Genomic DNA, 17,131 nt, shown 5'->3' on the forward strand with positions numbered 1-17,131 from the left:
TCTCACTGAAAGCATGGCTTACCAGGGCAGCGTAGTACCTTATACTCATTTCTCTTGGGTTTTATCCACTTCACATTCCATCTCTCTGGCTTACCCAGCTGCAGATGTCGGTTCAGATCATCTCCTAGTTTACTAAACTCCATCCTCCACACAGCAATGGACAACAGTAGGCAGAAGCAGACCTTGGCCAAGTGATGGCTTTCCAAACCGGGCATCTCAGCTGGGTTTTGAGGACCACGTCTGCAATGTAGAAACTTCCCCTCTAGATGGCGGAAACGGCAGTAGGAAAATGCGCGGAGACCGAGCTACGAAACAGAAAAACGCAGAGGTGCCCGACGCAGCGCTCGCCTCAGTCCGATGGTCTCCATGCAGCCAGCGAGACTTGCTGAGCTGTTGCCAGATGGAAATGCGCAGAAGCTACGTGCTCAGCTGTCCTGCAAACGCCGTGCTTGCACGCTTCCCCCGGGCTCCCGGAAAGGCGCGACTCCCGGCCCCTAACCGAGCCCTCTGGTGTCCCTCCAGGATAGGTAAGTGGTACCCGAGAACGGGCAGGGACAACTCTGCAGTGTTACAGCAACGCTGTGCAGCAGCTCCGGAAGAGAGCGCTGCCAACGCTTGGAAAAAGGTAATTTAGATCGCCACAAACACCATGTTCAGATCTTAACCTCTGCTCCCCGCTGCCCCGTTGATAACGGATAGGGAAATCCGAAATAACCTGGCCCGTATCGGGTGACCTGCTTTTAGGGGCTGCTTCTGTGCCTGACGGAGCGCGGCAGCAAACGCCTCCCCGCCTCGTGCTAATGCGAAGCGACGGGGCTGGTGTCGGGACGGTGATGCGTGAAGGAAGCACCAGGAGCGACCGCCTGAGCCGCGCGGCTCGCCGGGCGGCTGACGCGGCTCTGTTCGCTCGAGCGAAGCAGCCCCAGATGCCGGAGCAGCCCGGTCGATGCGTTTAGCGCCGCAGGATTTTTGAGCGCGTTCTTTGCGGCGGTCAAGCTAAGCCAAGAGTCTTTGCGAGCCTTTTCAGGAGCGGTTGGCAGCGTCTCCCTTCGTGTGGGTGTTTGGGGAGGGGAGGGCGCCCAAGGACGTGTGTTTTGTCCTCAAAATACTGCAGAAATGCCTGCTGAGAGGGCATTTCGCGGGCAGCATCCCGCCTGCTTGCATGTCTTTCGGCGGTCAGCGTAGCCTCGGGGACGACGTGGGGCGTCCTGTCCGGGAGCAAAGCGGCGTTTGCGCTCTTTTCCCCTTGTCCTCGTCGCCCGTGAGCGGTGATCCCGTGGCCTCGTCGCCCGCTGCCGAGAGCCGCGGGGGCGCGAGCGAGCAGCGGGAAGAGGGGCTGCAGGCTTTGGGACTCTTCGGCGGAGCATCTGCAGAGGGAAGATCGGAGAAGGGAGCGTCGAAGACGGGGGAGGCGGAGGCGGCCGGTTTTCGGCCGTGGGGTTAGGAAGGCAGGGACGCCGCCGGGGACGGCAGCGGGCTCCGGGGGCGCGAAGCCCCGCGTCGGGAACGCTGGAAGCGATCGCTTCTGCTGCGGCTGCGCTTGCAGCACCCGTCCCGGCTCTCCTCGACGCCTCTCCGGTTTAGCCCCGAGGCCGCCTAAGCCCTTCTCCGCGCCAGTCCTGCAAGAACAGCTCCAGGGCAAGCGATGCTGAGGTTTATTAACCAGGAGTGGATGAAACCGAGGACGTCGCAGAGCTTTTCCTGCCCAGCTGCTCCTTTTCCTGCGGTCTCGAGTGACCGCAGGCTTCAGGAGACCCCCTGGCACCGTGACCACGGTGGTAGGAGCTCAGCCAACTCCCAGATGTTGTTCTACCAGGTGCTGGCTGCTCTTCTCACTTGGAAATGGGTATGAATAATCAATTCACCCCAATCTGTGTATGGATTTTGAGCATGTGTTGCCAAATCGGGAAGTTGTGGCGCTGCGGGTGTGTGCTTGAACCAAAAGGTTGGGCGCGTTGCTGCAAACCTAACCCCCTTTCGGCAGGGAGAGCGACCTGTTGAAACGCTGCTTTTACAGGGGCCGGTTGTGCCGTGCTAGTAATGCCGCTCCGCGGAGAGAGCAGAGCTGTCTTTCCGACGGCGTTTGCAGGAACAAATACCTTCCTGTTCCCGTATTTCAGATACGAGGTGGTTAATGATGCAGACCGTCGCTAGGGATGGGATCGGAGCCACAGCTCCCGGTGCCCGACGCCGGGTCGGAGAGGGGATGGGGGCCGGAACGGAGACAGCAGGCGTCTGCCGCTCTGCCTTTCGGTCAGACAGCGGCTATCGATTCTATTTATTTATTTTTACAAGGCAAAACAGTGTTTTTCCACAGCCTAAGTGCACCGGTTGCTCTCGAGGGAAGGCAGATCTTCTCCAGGCGCGTCGCGGCTTTCCGGCGGGTCTCCGCTGTCGCGTCCAGCTCGCTCTCGGCATCGAAAGGTTTCTGCGTTAGGAAGCCTCTCGCGTGCAAAATCACAAAACGCGGCTTCAACTTGCATTCGTCTCCGGAAACGTGTCCGCTCGCCCGTGGCCTTTCTCCCTCCTGCCGTCACCAAACAGGATCGCGGGACGGTCCTTCCCCTGTGCGAGATGGTGTCCGTCTGTCCAGCTCCTGGCAGTAAATCCTGGCGAAGGAAAGGGCCTGTCCCCGGGGTCCGGATTGGCTATACAAATGTTAGAAAAGGTGTTTATCCGTCGTATGTTCATTAGTGCTCCGAACTAGTATAAAGCAACGGATTTCAGCTCTTTTCAAACCTGCAGGCTTTCGTCCCCGAACGTCTGAGGCTGCACGTGCGAAAGCCGTTGCCTTTATGCCCCGAACGCCCTGCGTCGCCGAGTCTCGTGCGGGAGGAGCGGACCCGAGCCGGTCCCGCGAGACGCATCCTGGACTGGCCCGGATGCCCCCAAAACCAGTGGCGCGGGCTGCGTCGGGGCGACGTCCCAGCCCTTAGCAGCGGACGGGCCCGACCTCGGCTCCGGAGCGGAGTGGGCCGTTCCCGGCTCGGTGCCGGCTGCCGCAACGCCGGCTCTTGCCGAGGCAGCTCTGGGTTTTCGCCGTAGCAGGAGGTCACCGCGGGCCAGAGCGGTCCCGGGAGATAACGGGGCGTCGCGTTCGCTGCCGGGCAGCGGCCCGCCGGCCTCGCGCCCCTTCTCTCCCCGCCGGCGCTCAGCAAATGCCTCGAAACGCGCTGAGCGAGCGGCGTCCCGCTGCTTAATTAGGGCCCGGCGGCTCAGCCCGGCGCTCGCGTAACCAAGTCGCTCTGCCGGCCTCCGGGCTCTTGGCTTTAGCCAAGACCTCGCGTATAAAATAAGCAACAATTTAAAAATCTTCGAGCCCTCGTGGGCTGCGTCCGCGCTCCCCGCGCTCGCTTAGGGCCTGCCAGGGGCTCGGCTCAGCGGGACGAACGCTTGCAGAAACAGACGGTTTTCGGCCAACGTTGCAGTAAAAGCCGGCCGCAAATTGGGAATCGTGGTTATTTGCGCGGGGTGTTTGACCCTCCCTCGTGCAGCGTGTTAGCGCGCGTCCGCCCGCGGGAGCCTGAAGCGAGGCGAGGGGATTAGCTGCGCGGTTGGATTGGAAAGGGGACGCGCAAATCCGGGACAGCTCCTTGAGCCGCCCGGATGGGACGCACCGTCTCCTTCCCCGCGTGTCCGGCTGCGCGAGAGCGGTCCCGGAGTCACCCCGGGCGCCGCGGGATGGCGGGGACGAGGTGTTGGGGTATCGGCGCCCAAAGCGCCCGCGCGCGTTCGCGTGCAGCGCTCGCCCAGCCGGGGCTCGACAGGTTGTTTCTCGTCTCCCTCTTCCAGAGAGGGGAAACCGCGTCCCAAATTTCTCCTCTGCCGCTGAACCTGCGGGAAAGCAAAGCGCACGTGGAGCTGGTGGCCGGGGCCGGGGCTGTGCGTGCAGCAACCCCCCTCCCCCCCGCCCCATAACGCAATATTTGCAAAGCCGGAGAGCAGGCGACGGGAAGCAAATTCCAGCAGGAAGCAAATTCCTACGGGAAAGCCTCCCAAAAGCCCCGGGTGCCGCTGCAGTCCTCTCCGGGCGCTTTATTGCACCTAGAGGCTAAGGCGCTCGTGGGGCAATTCATCGCTTCGGTGCCTGATTCTTATTTTTATTTTATTTCCCCCCCCCACACACACACACATCTGTAGATGAGCACTGCGGGTTTTTCTCGCCGAAGCCCCCTCGCTGGGATTTGTCCTATCCCCAGAGAAGAAATTCCCCGGGTGGTTGTTGTTATTATTATATATTTTTTTTGCGGCGCCTCGCAGGGGCACAATGGCAGCATTGAGCGGTGCCGTATGGCGCCTGGCACCGCGGCGCCGCTCGCCCGCAGCCCCCGAATAATCGCTTTTTTTTTTTCTTTTTTCCCTTTTTTTCCTTCCTTTCTTTTCTTTCCCCTTCCCCCCCCACGCTCCGTCTCCGCCGCCGAGCTGCGGCCGGCCGCGCAGGTTCGCGGAGCCCTCGGTCACGCGGTGACGACCCGCCGGGCGGACGCGCCTCGTTTCCCGGCTGCCAAGGTAGGGCTGGCTTTGCCCGTTCGCTCCCGATCCGCCGCGCCGGAGGCGTCTCTGCCCGGGATGAAGCACCGAGACGGCGCTCTGCTCCCCACCCCCGGTTCATGTACAGCGTGGGTTTTTTTTTTTTTTTCTTTTTCCTCACCCAAAATTGATCTGGAAAGCTCAACTCAGGGCTGCCGCTTTGGCTTTTAACCCTTTCAGCCTGATGCGGGAAGACGCTGCTGCGGTAAAGCATCCCTCATCCCTCCTCCTCCTCCTCCTCCTCTATCAAAGCGAATTTTCTTTGCAAACCCCTTCGGGGAAGGCATCCTTCCCACCCAGCCTGGCATGCTCTTTCCCATCTTTTCTCTGCCAGAAAGCAGCTGGCATAAGATATGCAATTAAAAAAAAATATATATATATACATATATATATATATATATATATATAAAGAGAATAAAGCATGGGGCACCTCAGCCGTCCTCGAAGGGTTACGAACGGCGCAGGCAAAGATGCCAAAACGGGAACCGCAAAGGCAGAGAGAGCGTCACGTTTTCCGCTCGGCTCCGATAATCCTGCAGCCGCTGCCGGTCCGGGAGCGTTTTGAATTTGCGCTCTTCTGGTTAGATGTTGCTAAGCCCCCGCTGAAGCGGTCATTTGCTTCTGCCTGTGTTTAACTGACTTCTCCGCGCGCTTTTTGCATGCTTCCAGGTGCCCTTCTGTCTTGCGCCGGGTACCCGCAGCCGCTCCGGTGTTTTGGAAATGCCGCTAGATGCTGTGCGGTCCTGGGCCGTGGGCTCAGGGCTTGCTCCGAGGAGTCAGTTTGTTTATTTTTTTCCCTCCTTTTCAAAGAAACTGGGATAAGCGCGGAGCACAATTCAAGCAGGTTTGTGCTTTGCATTTTTTTTTTTTTTTTTTTTAATGGAGAAAGGCAATGTTTCCGGTGGTTTTGGTACCTACCACCTTGACTTGACGGAGGCTTTCACGCAGGTTCAGTGCTCGGCGCTTCCACCCCCGTGAGCCGTTTTCCGTGGCCGCGTGTTGACATGGGGGAAAGGGAGCGGATCCGTGCGGGCTGGACACTAACGGGGAGCATTGGGGCAGCATCAAGCACCAACGCGAGCGAAGGAGGAAGTTTGAGTGGGGGACGTGACTTTGGACCCTTCATTTCGACCTCAAAATTGGGGGGAGGTTGGTTTTCCTGGCCTTTTCGGGGTGCTTTGCAAAGAGAAAAGGAAAGGGAAGAAATCCCTGGTGCTTCCTCGAAGAGCACTTTGCAACCCCAAGCTGCCTCCCTCCACTCCGGCCCCGCTCACGCGTTTCTCTCTCCGCTTCCCACGGACTCTAATCCTTCCTCGCCCCACCACGCGCAGCTTTACGGCATAGCTGGCGACTCCTTTTATACCTCTCTTTGGTCTTCTTTGGGTTGGACAATTCTAATCCTTCCCTCTCTCACTTGGGATTTGTTCTCTAGATCTATGCCTGGAGTCTGCCGTTATCTTGCCTTTGTAGACAAATGTGTATTTTTAAGGCAAAGTAGGATCCAGAAGTGTTTTGCAGCCTTCCACATATATTCTCTTCAGCCGCTGGCAGTCGTGGAACGATCTCCACTGTAATGGCCAAAGCCACAGAAATGTTTTTTGCTCTGCAGTGTGCTTGCTTTTGGAGCATCAGCTTAAGCTTTATATGCTTGTGCATCAAGGAATGATCTCGAAAGACCAAGAGCTGCCAGAGAGCAGAGCCCGGCTGAGCTCATCGCAGCCGAATACGCAGCTGGTGCCTCCAACCCACGGGCAAAAGGCCCACTGACCTTTACGTTCTCTGTAATTTGTAGTAACACCCAAGGACGAAGGCACGCTTTTCATCCTTGCCTCTCGGAGCACCTCGCAAAGGGTGTCCTCTCTCTGGTGCAGCTGGGTAAACTGAGGCACCAAGCAGGGAAGTGCCCTGACAACATCACCATGGGGCAGCAGCTGAACATGCTCTCTGGTGGCCTTGTCTTCTAGGTCAACCTGCCTCCTTTGAAAAAAAAACTCTTATCAGCTATCAAACACAGGAGCTTTGTCTAATGATGGGATCTCCTTCTATCCAACCTGCGTTCCCCACTAATATCTGTAGGTCCTTAGATAGAGCTAGTTCAGAGACGCTGTTGTCTTTCCATAGATTTTGGTTTCCTCCTCTGCTATCTTTCCTCCGTTTGATGGGAATTAGCTTGTGCTGGCCCTCAGCTACATCCCTCTTATCTCCAGGTCACTGCTGTGGCCATAGTGAATTGGCTACAGCCAGTGTTTGTCCAGCTGGATCCCTTGACAGCGGAGCTGGAAGGATCCTCCTGAGAGCTTCTGGGCCATTCTGTGCCCCAGGCAGGACCAGCTCACCCTGAACCACCAGCAGACGTTGCCTGGTCAGCTCTGCGGGGCCAAGGGGTGCAGAGAGCAGGTGATTCCCTGGATTTCATCTACAGCCACCCGTGGTACTTTGTTGCTAGTATGTCATGAGTTGCTGTGCCTCTGTCTAGTGCATGACAGAGATGTGTTTACCTCCCAGGACTGGGGCTCCATCTCCTCACAATCCAAAATGCGGCTTTCCTAGTGCTGAAGGGCCCTTCCCAGAGGATCATTGAGAAAATGCTCCTGGGATTTTCTTGGCACCGGAGCAAACCCCAGATCTCAGGGAGTGGTGTACAGGCTGCTCTGGTGGAGCAGGTGGCCAGCATGACCTGCTTCAGCCTCGGCCTGGTGGGAAGCGGTGACAGCGGCTGTGCAGGAGCCTGTGTCCAGCTGGTGCCTACAAGGAGCCAGGTGGTTTGTGACCACCACATAGAGGACAGGACTGTGGGGCTGGCATGGGGGTCCCCAACCCCTTAGTAGCCTGGGCAGGAAACCTTTATCCATCGCTGTTCCAAGTGCAAGAGCTTGGCTTAGTGAATGTATTTAAGCTGTGCTTAATGGGAGAGACTAGTGCCGTTGGAAACACGGACGTCCCCGCTCTTCTGGCAGGAGGGACGAATAGATGCTCGAGTCTCCAAAGCAGAGGGGAGCAAAGGAGCCATCTGAGCTTCAGGAGGCAGAGGTGCTTTCTCCTCCAGCCCAAACTACCTTGACATGCCACAGGAGGGCAATCTGTCCTCCATCAAATCCCTCCTTCGTGAGTGCCCTTCTGCAAAGCTGTTGAAGGAAACGCAGTTTAACCAGGCTGCAGTGAGTCATGCGTAGGGAAGGGGGAAAGGGACATGCTAATAACTGGGAATTTGTGCCTTTGACTCCTGCAAGCTGTGAGAGCTACTGCTGAGACAATCCTTGGATGTCCTCCAGGAGCAAAATACCAGGAAAATATTTCAGTGTATATAATAAGGAAACCCTCCTTCATCTGTCTTGTGGTGCAGACATGGACTATTGAATATGGCATGTGCTGAAGGTCTCTTCTCCTTCTGGCTTTGCTGGAGGGATGTATTTCTGCAGGGTCAAGCTTTGCAGCAGACTCTGATTTTTCTTTAATTTATGGCTTGTTTAGAGTTCTTTCACCCAAGGTTCATCCAGCCAGCACAAGGTTCATCTTTAATGCTGCTCAGCTGCCTTTGACCCTGTCCATTACTTGGACAACCAGCCATAGGAACCACTGTTGTTTCTGCTTCCAACAAACTGATGTTGTTTTTGGCACTGTGGGGTGTCCCGTCAGCTCTCTGGCTGCCTCCTCAGAAGGTGTGACCCCAGGGCTGCCTGCCAGCCCAATGTCCCTACCTCCAACACCCTGGGCTGTTCCTAAGGCATGAGGTGGCTTTGTGTGGGCAGCCAAAGCCTCTGAGCAGGATCTCAGAAGAGATCCTCAGAGCTTCAGCCCTTCTTCTGAGGTATCTCTTGTTGCTTGCCCCTGGGGCAGAAAAGCCCCCTGGAGAGGTTGCCATATTGTCCCAGCCACCAGGACAGGTGCAAAGAAGGTGTGAAATACATCAGGTAGGGGGGATTGATGGGGATCTTGAGGGTTAATTGTGGAAACTCAGAATAACTGAAGTCAAAGGAACTGCAAGAGGTGTTAGAGCAGGGTCACATTTGATATTAGATGAGGTTGCTCAGGGCCCTGTTCAGTCAAGTTTTGAGTATCTCCAGAGATGGAGATCCCGCCAGCTCCCCAGGGCCCTCTGCCAATGTCTGACCACTGTCATGGAAAAGGCTTTTTTTTTATATCCACTTGGAATTTGCTTGGGTGAAACTTGTGTCTTGTCCTCTCTCTGCACACCCTTGAAAAGAGTCTGTATTCACCTTCTCTATAATGTCCTGTAATGTAGTTGCAGACACCAGTAAGATCTTCCCTTTCCCTTCTCCAGGCTGAACAGACCTGTCTCTCTGATCCTTTCCTTGTATGTCCCATTCTCTAGCCCACAACCATTTTGGAGGCCTCCACATCACAGAATCACAGAAGGGCTGGGGTTGGCAGGAACCTTTGGAGATCATGTAGTCTAACCCCTCCCTGCTCAAGCAGGGTCACCTAGAGCATGTTAGACAGCATCACATCCAGGTGGGGTTTGAATATCTCCAGAGAAGCAGATTCCACAACCTCTCTGGAGAACCTGTGCCAGTGCTCTCTGTCCCTCACAGTAAAGAAGCTTTTCTTCATGTTCAGACGGAGCTTCCTGTGTCTCAGTTTGTGCCCATTGCCTCTCGTCCTATCGTTGGGCACCACTGAAAAGAGTCTGGCCCGTTGCCTCCCTCCACCCTCCCTTCAGGTACTCATACACATTGGTAAGACCCCCTCTCAGTCTTCTCCAGGCGGAACAGTTCCAGCTCTCTCAGCCTTTCCTTATATGAGAGATGCTCTAGTTCCTTAATCATCTTCGTAGCCCTACGCTGGACTCTCTCCAGTAGCTCCACGTCTCTCTTGCACTGGAGAGCCCAGAAGTGGACACAGTACTCCACGTGTGGCCTCCCCAGGGCTGAGTGGAGGGGTAGGATCACCTCCCTTGACCTGCTGGCAACACTCTTCCTAATGCACCCCAGGAGACCATTGGCCTTCTTGGCCACAAGGGTAGACTGCTGGCTCATGGTCAGCTTTTTGTCCACCAGGACTCCAAGGTCCTTCTCTACAGAGCTGCTTTCCAGCAGACCACGTGACCCACTCGAGAACTTATACTGTGGAGCCCCAAACTGAACATGGGATCCAGACATGGCCTCACAAGGGCACAGCGGAGGGGGTAATCACTGGCCTTGCCCCGCTGGTTCCTCTTGCTAAGGCAGCCCGGTGTCTGGGTGGCTTTCTTTGCCACAGGACCACACTGCTGATTCCTGTCCAGCTTGTCCACCAGGACTGCCGATCCTTTCCTGCAGAGCTGCTTTCTAGCACGTTACTCCCAGGCTGTCCTGTGGCCTGGGGGTTATTCCACAGCAGGGCAGGGGGTGAGCATAGGACCTGGGAGCGCCAGGACCAGGAACAGCAGGAATTGCTCCACAGTGTTGGGGTGACAAGGCTTTACTTCTGGGTCACTTCCTCACAGCATCCCCGTTTCACTGGGAAGAGGCCTGTTTTGACAAGGGGAGGCTGAGGGACCTTGGCATATCCCAAGGCTACGTTTTTGCTTTACTCTGTTATTTTTAACTGTGACTTTTAATACTCTCTTAAACATATACTTAGCCCGGAGATCTACAAATGTCTGCTTTGTGCAAAAGCGTCTTTCAAACACAAGGTCGAAGCCAGGAAGGGCGCGAGCTGGAGCTGGCGTGCCGGAGGTTAGGGCGCTCTCGCGCCGCGGGGCTCCGGAGAGCCAGCCCTGCTGGAGAGGAATAAACAGCTGAAGCAGAGGAACAAGGCCCGGAAACCGCAGCTCATCCCGCCCGGCTGCGCGGCCCGACCACGAGGCCGGAGCGGCGGCCCCGCTCCTGCGCTGGCTCCAGCAAGCTCCTGCTTCCTTCCAGGCAGCCCCTTCCCTGGAGAGCTGGGAAGAGCCTCCCTCCGCTTCCTCCTCCCACGGCAGCTTGCAGGGGTGCCCGGGCTTTCTGCGGGCACGGCGAGCGCTGGAGCTGGGTTTCCCGCAGCCCTTGAGGAAGCCCTCAAGCTGCTGGGCTTGAAGGACAGAAGCTTTGAGGGCCATGAGAGCATCCGAGTCCTGCTTTAGCCACCTAAATCCTTGGTCGGTCTGGCCCTTTGGGTTGACACTGGGTCAGTGCGACCCAAAACGCGTTGTGACCCTTCCCCATCGGTTCCAGCCTGGACTGGGAAACCCTGGGAAAAATGAACTGCCCGTGCATCCGCAAGTCTCTTCTTTGGAAACCTGATGCCCGTTCAAAAGTGAGCATGAGCCAAATTCCTTCTGGCACATTTTTATCATCTTTCTTTTTTTTTTTTTTTTTCCTTTTTTTCCTGCTGGGGACAATAGTATTGCTTGCTGCTCAGCCCAGCCATTTCCTCCACGCTGATGGACAGAAATAGTTAACGGAGTTTACTACAAAGTTAATGTCCTCGCTTCCTTTCGCAGGCAGCCGGCTCCCCCCTCCGCCAGCCTCCCCCCTGCCCCGGCTCTTCCAGCACTCCCGAACTGCCGCTGGGAGCCTTTGGGAGGAGAAGCTGTGTAGTGACATGATGTAAGATCAGACGTTTTCTTCCGCACGCCGGCATGTGGATGGGTGACCTGGTGACCCATGCTGGCGCTGCCGCGTCCGCAGGGCCTTCTGCAGCTTCAGCCTTTGCTCTCGGGTTGCGTTTTGCAGGATCAGAGCACCTCGAGGCTCCGGGGAGGACACGAGCCCTGCCGTGTGGCGTGAACAGCCCCGGTTCTGCAGAGTTTCAAGTCAAAACATCTAAGTTAGTAAGAGGAAGGGAGGAAAGAGAGAGAAAGGGAAAAGCAACACCATGGTCGCTGCAAGGCACTCCCTGGTGCAGGAGCTCCTCGCTTCTTAGCAGGGTTCCTCTAGGGGTTGTGGTGCTGATCTTGGGTCCAGTGACCCAGGATCTGCAGCTGGGAGCATCAAGCCTGATGTCTGGGGCCTTTGGGCCTGCCCACGCAGAGAGAGCAGGTCACTGGCCTCCCAAGCACAGCCCTGGGTTTGATACCACCCCTTCTTTGCAACGTACTTGGAGACCTTGAGGCCAGTTGTTGGCACGAGTGAAGAATAGGTCCTGGTGAGGACCTAGGGCTCCATGGACTGCATTGCCTGAGCTTCACAAACCATAACTGAGGTAGGACACCTATAGGTGGATCCAGTTGCCTACAGGTAGGCGTCCAGAGCCATCTAAGATGCCCCAGGCATCTGAGATGTTTGCATGAGAGACAGCCACCTTCTGCAGTGGCAGCTGGAGGTCAGGCAGGACCCCCACCATCATCGTCATGCTATTAACACCTCCATTTGGGACACTAAATCCCACCCTGCCTCCATGCAGACCCCTGATGCTTTAACCTGCAAGCTCAGTCATCCCCGCAGTGGCCTTCCACCACTGCCGTTGCGATGGTGGGTACGCCCTGGCCTGGGTGCACGTGGCCATCAGGCCCATTTCCAGAGATCCTCTGCATGGCCCCATCGCCCAAGCTCCATCTTGACCCATGGTCAGGCAGGCCTGAAGATCCCTGTGCCTTTCCTCCCCAGCTCAGCCCTCAGGCATGCTGGTGGAGGCACAGGCTGGGGTCAGCCTCAGAGACAGGCTCTGGAGCTTGTTTCCACAATCATTAAAATCACACGAACCTTCCTTAAAAAGGAAGCAAATGCCTCTCTGCAGGAATAATCGTCCCAGGCGGAGATATTTCAGCTCTACGCGGTCTGAGCCTGCAACACATTTTGCAAACTGCCACAATCTATTACGTTTGCCGTGCGCGGGCGCCGAGGACGCCGCGAAGGCTGCTCGCTCCTGAAATCCCGCAGCTGCCGGATCCAGCACGCCCAGCCAGCGGTCAGGGCGCGCAGCCAGGGCACGAAGGCGCATGCAGCGATACGGCGGCCGGGGCCGGGGGGTAGCTGCTCTGCCCTCATGTAGCGACTTCTCCAAGGGCACCCGCAGGAACGGGCCGGACGCGCGAAGCTCTGCTTCAATGGGGCTTTGTTGGAGTGAAACAAGGCTTGGGTTGGCTCCGGCAGGCGGTAGGCGCTGTCAGGCCCCGCACTCGGACAAAGCCCTTTTTTCAAGCGGCAGGGCAGGCGGAGAGCAAGCGGAAGCGCGTGGATGTGAGCTAGGATGGAGCAGGTGTGCGAGAGGACACGCGCTGGCAGCGGTGCGCAGGCTCTCCTTGCATGCTGGCTGTGAGTCGTTGCTGCTCTACCCAGCGTCGGGCAAGAAGGTCTTTATTTAAGAGCCCTGAGCTTGGTCTCAGTCTGATTTACCAGACCCAGAGGTCTGCGGGGGACCAACTCAACAGGGCTTGGTGGGAAACGCTGGCTCAGTTGAACATGAGACTTCCCACCGCCTTGACCAGGGCACGGAGACCTAACACGCATCCCCGCGCTCTCACATTTGCTCAACCCCTGCAAGTGGAGACATGAGGCATTCGAGGAGGCATTCAAAGCTCTGCCAGACTTCCCTGGCAGGGTGAGAGCGACTACCTACCATCTCCGTTATTTTTGGAGACGGAGAGGATTGCTGTTTCTTTTTCTTTCGCCGCTGCCTGGGAGATAGCTCTGCAGTGATTTTGGAGCGTCGTCATTCTTGGCATCACCCCCCAGGTCCAAAGTGGGTCTGAGGTTTTCTCCGCTGTTCGCCGTCATGTCAAATGGGAGCTACAGTGAAGAGGCCAAAGCTCAGCCCGGATCGTAGCGCAGGGACAAATCCAAACGGTGAGCTTGCCCAGACCGTCCTTTTCTCAGCCCTTTGGCTTGCTGTAGGGTTAGGCTGACATCGTTTCCACCATAAGATTGGATAAGGCTTCACTGGCCAGCGAGGGAGGACGCGACTGCCTGGTGAGTTCATGATGTGAGTAGAGCGACCGCTGATTTGAACTTGATCTGTAGCCGTGATCCGAGGACGCCCTTGGAAAGGTTTTGCTCTCCTGTTTTAGTCCTCTAGATCAGCGCGTGAACTGTGGTCTCTGGATTCTTTGGGGGCCGGTGGATAACTTCTAAGGAGTCTGCATGCGGTTGGTTTGTGAGATAAGCTAATTTACAGCTGTTACTGTACGGAGGGTTGAACTGCCACTGGCAAAGAGGAGCACGCAGATGAAGAAAGGCCAAAGTCCCCTCATCCTCAGGGCTAGGGAGGCCAGAGGAGCAGCAGGGGAAAGCAGAAGCCTTTCTGTAAGAGATGTTGTATCTATTCCAAATGCATGAGAAGGTTCACACGCTTGCCAGGACGCCTGTGGCTGCGGAGCAAAGTTAATACTCTGTGAGCAGAGCTAGCTTAGAGATCTCAAGGTAGGAGGAAGGGGAGGAAGCTCTCCTCCAAGCAGCTGTGTTACTGCAAGCTTTTGATCTGCATTTTTTTTCTTTTGCTCCCAGATCTCATGGCCTCAGAAACTCCTGGCAGACCGTTGCACCCTTTCAGCCATTCCCTTTTCCAGAAAATGTTAACAGCAGTCCTAGCGGGGATGAACTCAGATGTATGATTTATGTGGAGCGTTTTATGGTGTTTTTGTTGGCAGGCAGTAGTTTATCTACGGCTTGAAATGTTCACTGAACCCTCTTATCGCTGGCGTTTGAAAACAGCGGAGCGCTGATGAAAGGCGTGCGCTAATTGAAAAAGGTTGATTTAGGGCCCGGGCTGCACAGTGGCGACCCAGGGAGCTGTGCTAAATTCCTGGTGCCTGCACCGGGCAGAGAGGCTGCTGCAGCCTTGAGTTCCCCATCTCCGAAGACCAGCGAGAGGGTCTCTCCCAGCAGGGTGGTGGGGGTCACCTGGTTTTAGCCATGACACCAGTGAGGGCTGTGGTCGGCCCCCAGAGAGCCAGACTGTGGTTTTTAACCTGTCTTATCATCCTTCGACTGCATCGTTCTAGCTGCAGTTAGGAGAGGCTGAATTACCTGTCACCCTCCGCAGGTTAAACCCTCAACGGCTGCGCTGACTTCGTTGCAGAAAGCCACGGCCTCGCTGCGGCAGGGGCCGGGAGATGGGGTTAACGTCCCTTCTTACTCACACCAGTGAATCATTCTCACCAAGCCAGACCCTGGTGCCCGTGGCTTTCTTCCACACTCAGAGCCTCAGAACAAAATGATCAGCAGCTGTGGAAGGTATTAGCTCAGGGAACCTCCAGAAGTTTTTTTTTTTTTTTTTTTAGAACCCAAATCATCTTATCCATGCACTCAGATACAAGGGCAGTACAATACGCGACATGCGACTGGTAAAAACACAGCTCATTCATTTCCATTTTCATCCTCCCTCTGTTTGTGACCTTGCTAGGATCTCAGTGGCATAACAAATGTTTCCCTAAAATCAGCAACTTTACTGAGATCTCATTAACATCCGTGGGATTTGGAGTAATCTAATCTCACGCACATCTTACAAAACATCCTCCTGCCTTTCTAGCACTTTCCAGCTCCATAAATCAACATTGCAAACAGTTTGGGGGGAGCGTCTGAGCTTGCAGATTGTGCCTTGAGGGAGATCGTAGCTCAGGATGACTGTTGGAGCACGGTGTCAGGCCTTGTCTAGCCGGGACTGCTGGTGGTAGGAGAGCCAAAGGCTGGGCAGAAACAGCCCGAGCCACCCTGCCCCAGGGTCTCTGAGGTGCTATAGCCACTGAAGGGCAAGATTATCCTGCTCCGGTTAGTCCTGCAGCAGAGCTGAACTGACTATTTTTCAGTGTGAACACTGAGAATATGCAACTTCTCCAGGTTCCTTATGCAACGAAAGGAAGCAATTTATCCCATCTGCCGTAAGAAGCCCATTATATGACCAATTTTAGTCCCCTCTGGTTGTCCCCTTCCATCCCGTTCCAGTGTCATGGGTGCTAAGGAAAAATGGGTGCACAAGGAGGTGCAAGCAGCACCTCCACATGGAATACCTATTTTTAAGGGTAAATAAAAACATAAACTTGCAGGGCAGAGTGCAGAAGAATATCAGAGTGCTGAATATGGCTTCTTTTTCTCTTCTGTCTTTGTAAGTAATAGATCTAAACCAGCTCTTCCCACCTTGGAGTCTCTGAATGATGATCAGTGGTAGTAAAACGTCCAATTGGACGTTATTCCATTTGGAATAACAAGGAAATCAAGGAAGAAATGGAATATGTGTCAGTTCATAAGAGTGTAAATCCCAAGCGTGGCAACATCTCACACAGAACATGCTCCTGGACCTCTGGCTCCTGAAAGCTTGTAGTAAAATTTAACGATGTGCAGGGAAGAGCTAGCAACTGACCCATACTGCTTTCATGTTATTCCACAAGGAAATCTTCCAAGGGTGGGATTCATCCTGACTTGTTTTAGAGCAGCAGCAGGGTCTCCACTTGACCCAGCCCCCAGGGCTCCCCTTGCAGTCACTGGGAGAAACCGCTGTCCAGGGAACTGATTTTCAGATGAGTCTGACCCTGCAGCTCAGCCCTACCCAAGTGTCCTAAAAATGGTCTTGGAGGGGACAACGAGAGGTCGCTCGTTCCCTGTCCTTCTATGGTGGCACCTTGCAAAATGCTGCATCTGGGAGGGGAGCTGAATCTGGACGTCACCCTGAGCAGTGGCACGTTGCCCCCATTAGCTGACAGACCATCTCCATGGGACAGGAGCGTGGTGAGCATTTGGGCAGATGCTCCAGTGTAAACAGCCTTCCCTTCCTGGCTATCAAACCACTCTTTTCTCTTTTCCTTTTGAGGAGAAGCTATGCTGGATGTGATCCTGTCTCTGGATCTCCCCACCACCCTGTCAAATACCTTTGCAACTCTTTTCCTCTAGAAACATCCATGGGGCATCACTCCCCAAAGGGCATCACTCAAAGGGGCAGTTTATTCCAGACTGCTTGATCTGGAAAGATCCTGACTTGCTTTACACTGTTGTTTCCTAATAAAAAGAGAGCTAGAGAAGGCCACAGGAGGACAGGAGCACATCTGCATGCCTGCAATGTAGATATGTGTAATAGGAACCCAAGTAAATTTGGTTTAAACTGGTTTATGGGAGGAGGCAGTCATCTATTTAAAGAGGTTTTGGTCTTCCTAAGCCTGCGTTGCAGCACATAGATTTTTGAAAGAAAATATTGCTGCTACTGGCTGGCATGTGTTAACCTCTATTAACCTGTAGCCTGTGCTAATGTGCTGGGGCAGAAATTGGCCCTACAGTAGGAGAGTCCACCCTACTGTTATTCCTTCTAATGGGAAGCTTTCAAGAAAGAGGCCAAAACAAATATTTGTAGCAAAGGCAGGGGTTGTCTGAAGGGAGGAACAGGCTGCGGGGATGGTGACATCACCCAAATTCCTTCGTCGAGGAATGCAGGATTTGCCGTCTTCCCTGCCAGTAATTGCTTTTCAAAAACAGACCTGCCCAAGGATGCACGTTCCACTCACCCCTTCCACAGCGGAGCAGAGACGCCTAATGTTCCCACACCTCTGCCAGAGCATTAATAGAGCTGTCGCACAGATATGCAAGAAAATGAGGAAAATGGTCATTCCTGAACTCTAGGTAAAAGTATGTGAAACTCCGTAAGTGGGGGCTATCCACAGATCTGGGCAGGAAGACTGGAGCCTGCAAGGCAAGAGATGATTTCTGCTCGGGATTAGCCAGGATGGGGCAGATGGTGGCCAAAGCATGTGCATGGA

The 17,131-nt window shown here is 55.1% G+C and overlaps 1 protein-coding gene across 1 annotated transcript in view; it reads left to right on the top strand.

Annotated features, from left to right (window-relative positions):
• The first annotated feature begins 478 nt into the window (after positions 1-478).
• The window catches only part of GJC2 (gap junction protein gamma 2), a 42,144-nt gene continuing 25,491 nt past the window's right edge, over positions 479-17,131 (top strand). Inside the window, exon 1 of the mRNA XM_062568703.1 lies at positions 479-527. The gene's annotated coding sequence lies outside the window, so the exon portion shown is untranslated. The remainder of the gene's footprint in view (positions 528-17,131) is intronic.

The sequence above is a fragment of the Rhea pennata genome, chromosome 2 (assembly GCF_028389875.1).
Source record: "Rhea pennata isolate bPtePen1 chromosome 2, bPtePen1.pri, whole genome shotgun sequence".
NCBI lineage: Eukaryota > Metazoa > Chordata > Aves > Rheiformes > Rheidae > Rhea > Rhea pennata.